Source organism: Notothenia coriiceps, unplaced genomic scaffold (genome assembly GCF_000735185.1).
Source record: "Notothenia coriiceps isolate Sejong01 unplaced genomic scaffold, NC01 NC01_scaffold00034562, whole genome shotgun sequence".
Classification (NCBI taxonomy): Eukaryota; Metazoa; Chordata; class Actinopteri; order Perciformes; family Nototheniidae; genus Notothenia; species Notothenia coriiceps.
Genome location: NW_011367263.1, coordinates 10,520 through 19,346, shown reverse-complemented (window position 1 = coordinate 19,346; position 8,827 = coordinate 10,520). Strand labels below are relative to the sequence as shown.

At 40.3% G+C, this 8,827-nt stretch overlaps 1 long non-coding RNA gene across 1 annotated transcript in view; it reads left to right on the top strand.

Annotated features, from left to right (window-relative positions):
• LOC104962352 (uncharacterized) overlaps positions 1 to 8,166 on the top strand; it is a 41,118-nt gene extending 32,952 nt beyond the window's left edge. Inside the window, exon 3 of the long non-coding RNA XR_800195.1 lies at positions 8,115 to 8,166. This is a non-coding gene — a long non-coding RNA (uncharacterized lncRNA). The remainder of the gene's footprint in view (positions 1 to 8,114) is intronic.
• Positions 8,167 to 8,827: the final 661 nt, after the last annotated feature.

The following is an 8,827-nucleotide window of genomic DNA, read 5'->3' as shown; positions in this document are numbered from 1 at the left end:
CGCCACCACCTGGAGTGGAGGAGATCCCCCCCAGGCCCCCCGACGTGGGCCCTTCTCCAAAGAAAAAAAATTACAACAACAACTTCACTTTACTAGTTCTAGACCACGTGAAAACTCTTTTTTTACTTAAATACCTAATGTTCGAGAGTGTGAGTCTAGTGTTCCCAACTGCTCCGACAATAATGAAAGGAAGTACTTTTAAATAAGAGATAATTATAAAAGAGATTATCTCTATCGTAGATCTAACATGTTCGTGAAGTGATATATTGTGTAGAAATTTTATTTTATTAGAAGGGCCCCCACGTACGGGCCTACCAAGGGGGGATCATACCCTCACAACTACCAGGATGGAGAGAGAGGATTAAAATTCGTACCTATAATAATATTAATATTACAGTTGTGTAAAAAGACGGTAACGGTGTCCAGGGTGGTTGCTTGTGTTCCAAACTCCAGTCGTATATTCCATTACAAATTTTACACGATTAAATATGTGACGTTTGCTGTTGTTTTCATTCGTTAAAATAATTAAATTGCAAACATTTTCTTGACACTGAAAACGGGTCCCACAGACCCAAACAGAACACAAAGGTTGAAGGTCAGCATATAATAATGTTAAAATGTGCTAAATATATACACTGCAAAAAACAACAAAAGAGGAGTAAAAGTAGCTCACGACTTGTTTTATATTTTGAAAGTAGCTCTCATCCTAAAAAAGGTTGGAGACCCCTGCATTAGAGCGTAAAAACTGTGACTATAAGTATCTGAAATAAATATGTGTAATGAAACAAATACCAATAACTGTATTGCTTTGTTTTCTTAAGCGCAATTACTTCATACTGTCTTTTTCGTCCTGCATTTATTGGGCCCCCCTCAGAAATTAACTGGCCCCAGCCTGGCCCCCCCAGTCAAATTGGTCTAGAACCGCCACTGCATCTTTCACAATCTGTTATGTTAGAAATGGATGTTTGATACATCTGATCTGATGTGTCTGTTTGATCATCTGTTACACCTTTACTTGCTGAGACAGTTCAGGAGCTTTTATGATGTAAATTCTATATCCTATAGCTCGTGTCCTTTGAAGGATGGAAGAGGCTCAGACAGACCTAGACAGAGTATTTCTCAGGAATTCACCGTAGGTGTCAAAGAGACAACGCTCGCCCCCCTCCCCTCTCTAAAGAAAAAGAAGAATCTTGCTTGCTGCCACACCATATGGAGAATTGTCCCAATTTATTTTCCTTTTTACCAAATGCAATGCGTTTCAAGTCAAACCTTTTGTAGCATATACTACATGCGATTTGGGCTCTTGTGTGGCGACACTAACTTTGTGACTTCTGTGAGTGCTGCCTGACAACTTTCTGTCACTCACTCTTTTTCCCTTTTTTTTTTTCTCTTCACCAGCAAGCATATTTTTTACCCCAACGATTGATTAGCATACATCAAGCCCCTGTCGTCATGGCAAAACTTCCTTTGAATCTTCAGTACTTTCCCCGCGTCTTTCAACCAGCAGCTGTCAGCCACATCAACGCTAGACACGCTCTGCGCTAGACAAAGTTAAATTGAAGCACACTCTAACACTATATATAGCTAAAATGTCACTTCTTTCAAGAGACAAGGCACCTTCGAAGTCGTCAATACACAGCGCTTTATCACGGGCACAATAACTTTGAAATGGGAGAAGAGAGCGAAGATGAAACGATTATTCTCTTTTCCCACTTTGTGCTTGAAAGAGGGAGAAAGTGAGATTATTCCAAAATGGGTAGAAGCGTTTAAGGGGCTGGCTTTTTGATCTGCCTGTCCGTCAACGGAAACGAAGAGTACCTCCTGATGCTTCTGATCGTTAGGTGTCCTCAAAGTGTCTCAAAGTATCTTTGTTATTGCTGAGTGCCTCGATTAAAGGGAGAAATATCATTTATTCATTTTGCCATTGAGCGAAAGAAAGAAAGGATTCGAGAGCTTAGCGTTCATTTTCGTCAAACTCTCGAAGTGCGGTGATGAAGTCAGCTTTCTTTTGAGAGACGAAGGGAGTTGAGGTAAAAAGATGAGAAGTGAAAGTTTTTGCTCGGCACATTTTGAAAGCCCCACACTGATCTTTGAGATGAAATAAATAGTGATCAAACTTTATTAAACTTTTCTTTTAACAGCCCCCTGCAGGAGGACAGTTCTGAGAAGAATTCTGTCTAACAAGGTGTTGGTGATGGTTGTAGCTAATAGATAAACACACACACATTCTCTCTTTCTATTATATTGTCTATGTCCGTCTCACACTCTCTGACTGAGAGTATATAGCTTATGTACTGTATATGTTTACTGGGATATGTCACATTGCCTCTCTTGCCAGAATCAACACTCTGTATGTGCCGGGTTCCTCCCCTCAGCAGAGGGCAATGCCATATGCATCATCGCTCTGTTCTCCAAACACGGTTTCTGATTCTCCTGGAAGTCCCTTCCATAGCTGCTGTTTCAGGGTTTTTTTTTTTTTTCAAATGCTCAGTCCTGTTGCGATGTGTCTCTCAGATGTTGAAAAGTTCTTTTCAAGCCCAAAGTTTTTGCCGTCTTCACTTTTCAACTGGCAAGATGAATATCAGTGGGACAAAGCATAGAAAGGAAAGGCTTTTTGACAAGACTTCTGAAGGCCCAGGAGCTCGTCCTGTCTCTCCCTTTTGCAGTTTTCCCATAACTGGCTTTCTCGCGTGGCTTCTAAAAAGACACGGAATCAAATGCAAACTGAGACGTCGCAGTCTTTCAAGTTACATCAGTGGGGCCCTTGTGGAGATGCTGCTCTGCTTAGGTTTTCACAACTTTTGAAAAATGAGAAATTGGTGCATTCAGAGCTGCTGACAGTAAGTTCATGTTCTTCATGAATACATGACCAAGAGCAAAGGTGAGATTTAAGGTACAACTTGTCAGATTTGAACTTGTACACAGTATGCGGTTTATACGTCATCTCTTTTATGAGGAACAATGTATTGCTGGCAATAAGTGGGGCTTTCCTTTGTATATTTTTAAGAATAATTCATCCCCAAAAGAGCTTTTATAGATAAATAACCTATCCTGTGTTACAATGAATTCTTAAGCTGCATTCACATGATACTGATACATGATGTTGTCTTTGCTAACCACGAGGTTGGGCGCAAAGCCCTGTGGTAAACACAGCCAGTTAGTTTCTATGGTTTCCTCCTCTGCCAGCTTGAGATGCTTCAGTCAGCTGTTATCTGATTGGTTGCACATTAAAAGGTCAACAGTAACTAGGTAAAAATTGAACTAATTTGAACTTTGAACACAGCGCTGTGCAACAATGTTGAACAGTGCGCGACGCAGACACACGTGCGTACATGCGCAAGTGTTTTACATAGTACAGTTTGAATGTAAATGCTTGTGTTTGGGAATTAGTGAGCATAGAAGTGGATAAATGAGACCTGGATTATACTACTAAGTTTGAAAACGGATGTTTTGCTGTTGTTAAAGGCGGTCCCCATGCCTCTACCTGAAATACCTCCATTAGACTACTTTGTTAACATCTGTAACATAGTGACATCACTACGTAACATTCACAATTCTATTGGCTAGCGCTCTGACCAATTGTACGTGATATGATAAGGTGCTAAGTGGTTGACCATTCACAACAGAGCCGGCCAGCTAACCAATCAGAGCAGACTGGGCTCTGGTTTCAGACAGAGGGTGAAAAGAGGTGCTGCGGCACAGGCAGGATGAGAAAAATAAAGAGCTATTTGAACATTCAGAGGCACAAAATACAAATATGACCCTGTAAATTAACATAATATGTCCTCTTCAATCCATCAAGAAGTTCCCCTGCTTTTGAACCCTTCGTTGAGCGTGTAGGCATGCAAGAAAAGTTTCCAAGAATTCAAAATATCGCACGATGTGTAATTGATATACAGGATTTTAAGCAGACCTTTCTCATTCATAAAAACGTGAAATGTGTGAAATGCTGTCATATTAGAGGACTGGATGAAGGCATTTGTGGTATAAAGAACAACACAAAGCCCAAATAGTTTATTTCCTTTTCATTCAGGCTTGAGTTGCTCTTTGTAGCTTGTGCTGTCTGGACAATCTGTGTTGGATATCTGAAGTCTAAACAGTCGGTGTTTGGTGTTCACCGAGGCTGGGGGGCCTGCGGTTTAACACTTTCAAGAATCACTTTGTGGGGCGGCATCGTAGGGCAGCCTCAAGAAAACCTGAAATAGCTGAAACTAGACCTTTGTGCAAATAATCACCCTGGGCCTCTGTAAACCATCATGTTTATGCTTTGTAAATTGTGAAAAGAAATGCTTTAACATTGTGTGGCATGTGTATTTCAAGGCTTTGAACATTGGATGGTATCCGAATTTCACCCACACAACCACAGGCTTTTGCTCTCGCCTTTTGACTGAAATATCATTCAGATTCCAAAGGGACTAAAAAAAACAACCTTTTTTGAGGCTGCCTGAAGAATGTGTCTGAAACCGTTCCCAAGCTGCTTCCATGGCTATCACTGCTGCGGGGTCAAACATCTTTCACCAACTTCTTTTTATTCTAAGTTTGGTGACCATGCATTTTTTAAATTACACAACAGGCTTAGAAATGTTTGTCTGAGTATTCACTTCAAAATGTTCTAACTCCATAGAGTGCATATTATAATCCTCCTTCAAACTTCAACAGTGCCGCTTATATAAACACCCAGTGGAGCATATTTAGATGTTGCATCAACCTCTCTTCCACCTTTTGAAGGAGTTTATAAGAAAGCTTCTTGGCAGTAGTGCAGTCGCCACACTGGTTGTCTCTTTCCTTTCCTGTAATTCACTTCATTTGCAACACACCTCCTCCTTTCATCTGTGGTTTTGAAACCTTGCCTCAAAACCTGTTTACCCACTGATTCCTTGAAAAAGACAGGGAACAGTCTGGGTGATGTCATGACACATACAGACAAAGATACACCCACTCCTTGGATCATCAACAGGTTTTATTACCTCCAGTTTGTCTCAGGCTCAGATAAACTGTCACAGATGTCTCATGGATTTGTTGTACCTTGAGCTCCTCTCCTTGAGCATACTTTACTTTTAGTAATTACTATTAGTGTATCTGTTGAAATAGATACCTCCATAGACGTTTGAAAACAGATGAGACTGAGCCACATGCATTGTGTCCCCTTACTTTCAGTTGTGATGGTTATAAAGCCTATATGGCATCTAACGTTTCAGACCTTTGTCTAACTATCTAATAAAGAACATTGTGTATTTCAGATTAAATCAAAGTCATCTGACATCCATGTAAAGGGGACTTAACCTCGCTCTGCTGCGGTGCTTTCTATTTTGATGTCAGTAAGCATATTGGATACAATCCTAAGGGAGTGCATGTACGTAGACACGTGTGCCTCTCAACCTCTGTTCCTTACTTCTTACTTGCTACCCCTTTCCCTCAACCTATCCTAAGGGAGTGCATGTACGTAGACACGTTAGTTTTGCTGATATAGGCTTAAGACTGTCGGGGGACACCTTACTTCTTCCTTCTGTCTGTCTGTACCTGTGTACTCTCATGTTCCGAATAACCCATCTTCCCCCAAATGTCTTTTTGTTGTCTATCTTTGGATCCTGAGTCGTGGCTGATCCTGTTGCTGCGGTCCTGTGTCATGGATCCTGAATCATGTGTCCTGGATCCTGCATCCTGAGTCCTGGATCCTGAGTCCTGGATCCTGAGTCCTGAATCCTCTATCCTGAGTTCTGGATCTGAGTCCTGGACTTGGAGTCGTGGCTGAACCTGTCCCTGCGGTCCTGCCTGACTCTCATCATACTACTTACCTGATGGCTCCCACAGGATTGTTGACATCCTCGTGGATTCATCTTATTATTATAGACACATGCATTTCCAAACATTTGGTCTATATGTTGTGAATGCATTATCTCTTCAATTTACACACGGCATCTATTGCACGTCTGTCCGTCCTGGGAGAGGGATCCCTCCTCTGTTGCTCTCCCTGAGGTTTCTCCCATTTTTCCCTTTAAACTGTGGGTTTTCTCTGGAAGTTTTTCCTTGTACGATGTGAGGGTCTAAGGACAGAGGGTGTCGTATTGTCATACTGATATTCTGTACAAACTGTGAAGTCGACTGAGACAAATGTAACATTTGTGATATTGGGCTATATAAATAAACGTTGATTGATTGATTGATAGTACCACTAACCTATTACGTCATCCAAAGCATGGCACTACTGGACTGAGCATCGGCTAATAATGCTTGCGCTGTTAAGCCATCAGAAATTAAATATATAATCAAGTTTATCATCAGTTTCTACAGTTTGCCTGATATTGAGTTTTTTTATATTGATATTAATGGGATCGAACATTATCTGTTGCTTTGGGAGAAACCAACACAATTTGATAAATCAGCCCAAATGCACTGCTATGAAACCAACTCTGGATTTGTAATAATGTGTATTATTGGGATAAGTTGTTGTCCCTAAAACAAAGGACGGGCCGGAAAGGGCTCCCAGACAAAAACAGTTTACATGACAGGTACAACAGGCGTGTCAAGATCTTAAAACGCTCCAGTCCTCTCCTATGCCTTTGATCTTTCTGCACACACATAAACACACATTCATACACTGCAGAGCACATGTATGTGCTTACACACGGCCAGGTGAAATCCTCCCTTTTTTGTGAAGCAGGGAGGTGATTTATATCAGCCAGAAAATCAAGAAGGGTGACATTTTGGAACCTCTGAGCTTGAAGGGGGCTTTGAGAGGAACTATGATCAGTTATGTCCGTGGAATGTCTTGGCAGGAACGTTGAGCGCTCACCTCATGTATGTAGCTGCTGGTTGTAGTAGCTTGTGCATTCCTGTTCATTTGACAACATGCAGCTAGTATTTATTTTAAACGCTCAAGTGTGTGCCATATCACAGATTATCTTTCCGGTTACAGCCAGCAAGAGAAACCGCTTCAGTAGTCGTGTGTTATTCAATTATCAAGCCAATTGTAAGCCAGCTTTTTAGAATTTGCATAAAGGTAATATTTCATTAACTGGCTTGGCGCGAACTTGTCTAAGCGTATTTTCGTCAGAATTAATAATAATAATAATAATTTCAATTTCTATAGTGCCTTTCACAAAACCCAAGGACGCTTTATAATGGGAAGTAACACACAAAAAAAAGTCAGCAGTATAGGCAACTAAGAACTTGTGGCCTTAATATTACAGTAGATAAAATAGAAAAAGTAGAGGTTTAAATAAACAAGTCTCCTTGGCTACCCATCTGAGACAAGAATGGGGAGAGCTCTGGTAGCTTTGGTACGTTTTAATTGTTCTATCATGTCAGCTAGTAGTAGTAGCACCAGTTAGTGTCCACTGTCATGATTCTAATGCATGGCAAACAGCTTATCAATTATTTTAGTTCAAGAGGACATATACTGCTCATTTTCAGGTTATTTGTATTATGTGTCTCTGCTGCGACATGTTTACATGCTTTAATGTTCAAAAAGCTCTTTTTTTTCTCATACTGCCTGTGCAAAAGCACCTCTTTTCACCCTCAGTCTGAAACCAGAGCCCAGTCTGCTCTGATTGGTTGGCTGGCCGGCTCTGTTGTGATTGGTCAACTACTTAGAGGTGTGTCTGAAGTGTCGCGCCCCTTAGCCCATTGCGTACAATGTGTTGGAGGGATAGCCAATATAAATCTGAGTCTTCCCTAGCAATGTCATTATGTTAGGGAAGTAAGTAAGAAACTCCCTCTGGAGGGAACACAGGGATCGTAGTCGTTGCAGACCATTTACATGCACAAAAAACGATATTACAGGAAAGGAAAGCCCCTCCGAAATATAATAGGGCCCCTTGAAATATTTGGTAAAAGCGGTTCCATTACATATTCAACACATCGACCAGTTTTACACAAATGCATAAAACACCCGAAGTAAGCATAAGAACTTTTACGCATAATTTAGGTTCTTTTATTGACTTTATTTTTGTTTTCATACAGCTTTACTACTACAATACTTCAAAATGCAGTTAATATGTTAATAAGAAAAAGGCTGCTGTGTACCTATAAATGACACAGCTTGGTAAAAAGTTATAAAGCAGGAGAGGATTTGTAATTTTTAAAATAACCACTTGTATGTTTGTTTCTTGCAGGTGGGGGCTAATAGTTTGGAGGAAACAGAATAGAGCTAGCATTCAGCAATGGGTAAGTGCATGTTTATCTTTTTAAAACCGGGTTGAGTTTGTTATTAATATGTTGGAGTATTATTGGCTGCCACTGTCAGTCAAGCTCTTATACAATTAATCTGATCATGTATTCTAATGAAAACCTTGTTAATGGTACATGTATAAATGTGTAGTATTCACGCTGTTTTTTGGCTTTACATGAGGCCATACAGTATAGATCGTTGGCACGTATTAAAGGTCCTTAACAGGAATTGAACCCTTGGTGCTGAGATTACATTTGATGCTGTCAGGAATAATTCCCTATTGTTGTTGTCCTGCTATAGACACTATCTTCAGAAAGAAAGGGTGATTCTGTTTTTTCTTCTCAAATAGGTTTCTGAGATCAAGCATCATAATAACATGGCAGGAAGATTACTCTTTAGACTTTAAGGAGATAAGAACATTTTAAAGTCATTTTTTAATAAGACAAAAAAGAGAAAAACATTCAAATGATGATCAAAGCAGCCATTTGTAACTATCCATCACAGCTTTCAGGTTTCTTACAGACCTGTCAGTAAGGAAATGTCCTCTTTGAAGTGATGTAGCGTTGTCCCCAGATCTCAGCAATTTGGAATTATAATTAAAATGATCAAATGTCCAGAACTATGACTATAAAACAACACACACACACACAGGCCCTG